The following is a 3,509-nucleotide window of genomic DNA, read 5'->3' as shown; positions in this document are numbered from 1 at the left end:
CGGCCACCCTCAGCTCTGGCTGGGTCTCTTCGCCTTTCACCTGGGAGCTTCTCCCTGAGTCAGCACCCAGCCAATCACATCGCAGTTCTCATCTGTCAGATGCGGCCCAGCCACGCACAGGAAGTAGCTGAGCCCCCTCTGAAGCTCGGGGCTCTGAGGCTGGCCGGCTGAGCCGAGCAGCAGTTCCCTGCCCAGCAGCCCCGGAAGCCGATTTCTGAACTGACAGAGCTCCTGCTGACCAAACACAGTTAGGAAGCCTGGACAGTCCCGGGATGGGGGAAACACTCTACACACAGGGCCCTTGCGCTGCCCGCAGCTCCCAGCTCTCTCGGTAAGGCTGACCCATTCCAAACACCTGCCAGAGCTTTACAGTTCTTCAAGATTTAAGAAGAGGTGGGCACGCTTCCTCTGCTTCCTCGATAGCAGCCTTTGCGTGTGTCTTTCTGCATCATTCCACCCACCCTGTCTTCTGAGGCTGAAAACAGTCACCCAAGTCAGGTACAAGGGAACTTACCAGTCCCACCTTCTAGATGAAGAAGCTGCGGCCCAGATAGGGTAAATGTTTTAGATCACTGCGAGGATAAAGCCATAAGGCGTAGCACACCGCACTCCCCAGGAAGGTCACTCTTGGCTCTGGCCCGGCTTTATAAGGAAACAAAGGTTCAGGTTGCCGAATACGTTTCCAACCTGGACAGCCGTCTGCTTTCTCTCTGCTCTGCTACGGCCACACTCACCTCCAGGGGAACCAAGCCCCTACGCTCAAGGCTGGGTCAAGGGGGACAGAACATGGTGCCCAAGCAGGTTGCTGGGGGCCAGACAAACAGGTGTCTCCAGCCCCGGCAGCTCGGGAGCCCGGCGCCCACAGGAGCACCCTGCACAGCCCTAGATCTCTGCCCTGTCCTGGCTGGATCCTTCATGCCAGGAAGACAATTAGGAGACTGAGGCAAGGATGGCCCTTGACTGCACCTCCTAATCAGGCCCTAAGCTGCAAATTAGGCTTCCCCGACTCCCGGGGGAAGGAAAGCTCCCGCAGCAGCCCCTCCGCGCCTAGGATTCTCGGCTCCCCCACCATCTCCTTCCTGCCTGACGTGTCTGGAGTCAGTCACGTCTCGGGGGATAAGGGCACAGCTTCTGTGCTGTGCTGTCTCAGGGGCAGTCACCAACCCACCATGACTGGCAGCTTCCTTCAGAGACAAAAGAGGCTTAAAGGGCCGTGTGAAGCCCCAGGAATCTGCTCACTGCTTGTTCAATTAGTATTTAATTTGTTACACACGATGTACTTAGAGCAGTACCTGGCACAGCACATTAATTGTGCGGATGTTTCACTGATGGGGGCTTCACCAAAAGCCCATGAGACAGCTACTGCCGTTGGCACAGCCTGCCAACTGCTCACCCGAGAGTCGGAAAGCTGAAATAGCCACCCAAGGTCACGCTGGATGCAGGAAGCGCTGAGGAGGTAGCCCACCTGCCACAGAGCTGAAAGTTAACACGACTCACTTAGTGTAGAAAACTTGAGTGATATCAACAAACACAAAGAACTGAGTGAAGCCACTGGACTCACACCACTCCGACAAGCAACATCAACAGTTCAGCAACTGACACGGCAGTCCTGGGCATCGAACCCCCGTCCCTCCGGGAAATGCGCTAGAAGGCATTTATCTAGCACGCAACTCTGGCAGTAGACTGTTTTGGGTTCCAATCTTCCATCCATCTTGTGAATTTATGTCGCTTCTCTGCTCCGCCTCCTGGGCCACGCTGCGGAGGGTTTAATCAAGGTGATGCACTCCAAACACTCAAGAGTGAGGCCTAGCACTGTTCAGATCAATCCAGAAGGCTTGCTACAAGCATTCACATATTTTTTTTTTCTGAGACAGGGTCTCACTGCATAGTTCAGGCTTCCCCCGAACTCACCATGTAACCCATGATTGCCTCAAAGTTTCGGCAATCCTCCTGCCTCAGCCTCCTGAGTGCTGGGATTACAGGCATGAGCCATCACACTCCCACATACTTTTTAAAAATTAAAAGTTCATAGACTGTCTGCATATTATCCCACTGGGCTGAGGGAATAAGCAAAATAATGAGCTCCTAGGAAGCTATTCCAGGGGGAGGTACCCATAATCCACCACAGCATCCCGTGAAGTGAGGACTCCCTGGGCAAGCTGTGAAGGTTAGAACACTGGACACCATAGCCTGAGACACTATCCTGCAAGCCCAGTGACCACAGAAGAAGAAAGAACCAAGGTGCAGTCTTGCCACAGTTGGTCAGAATACCCTGTTTCCGGGTACCGCGTGCACTCGAACAACTCAAGGGAAGTCATCCTGGACCACAGGTGAGAAACTCCAGGGCTTCCACACTTGGAGAACCTCAGAGCTCTGGGGCAGAGGACAGACAGTGCAGAAAAGTTACATACAAAGCACACTAAGAGGCTATTGCCAATGTTGTATAAAGCACTATGATCCATAAATGTTTTTACTTGTTTATAGAAGACAGACAGACAGACAGACAGAAAGACAGACAGACAGACAGACAGACAGACAGACAGACAGACAGACAGACAGACGGGCTTCGATATTTACGGGTCCTACAATCCTGGGTTTGACCACCCTGAGGTACAAAATGTTCCCCTTCAAAAAAAAAAATTTCACATCTTTACTGAACACTGAAGGCTCTTCCTTACCATTTCTTAAAGCACACTCTATGACCACGACTTCCCCGGCCCTGCTCTGCAGTACCCTAAGTGATCCAGAGGCCCGTGTACTACATTCACAGTCCATGGGAGGATGGACACAGACTACCTGCAAGTGCTGGCCACTTGACGTAAGAGATTGAGCACCTGTAGGTCAGACCCTAGACCACACCTCTGTGGAATCAGAGGGGGGACTCTGTACCTGTATAGCCTTGACAGGTAAGGAAGTACAACAGGTTTTATTATCTGATTGGTTGATTGACTTTTGTATTATATGGAAGGGTCTGCAGGGGGTTCAGGGTCTCACTACTAGATCCGACTCGTAGTGACCCACCTGTTTTACAGCCTCCCAAGAGCTGGGATTACAGGCACATACCACCATGCCCAGTCTCAATGGAGCCACTTTGATATTTTCAACCTTTTATTAAGGAATAATACTACCAAGGGCCAGTGAGATAGCTCAGAGGACTATGCACCTGCTTAAGCAAGCTCAGGGTCTGGGGTTCGACCCCTGGCACCACATGCCATGCTGGCCCCACCCCCAGGCATGCTGAGCCGGTGACCAAGTCTGGCTCAGCCTGTGACCCCAATACTGGGGAGGCTGAAAACAGGAGGATCACTATGAGTCCAAGCTAGGTAGTGAGACCCTGCACAAAATAAAAATAAAACCTAAAAAAAAAGAAAGGAAGGAAGGAAGGAAGGGAGAGAGAGAGAGAGAGAGAGAGAGAGAGAGAGAGAGAGAGAGAGAGAAAGAAAGAAACTGTCGTTATTATAGATCACTGTAGAGATTAGAAATTCGTTCCTTGGGGCAATTTCCTAGAA

This window comes from Octodon degus, unplaced genomic scaffold (assembly GCF_000260255.1).
Source record: "Octodon degus isolate 3935 unplaced genomic scaffold, OctDeg1.0 scaffold00239, whole genome shotgun sequence".
Lineage (NCBI taxonomy): Eukaryota > Metazoa > Chordata > Mammalia > Rodentia > Octodontidae > Octodon > Octodon degus.
Note: the sequence above shows the minus strand (reverse complement) of the source record.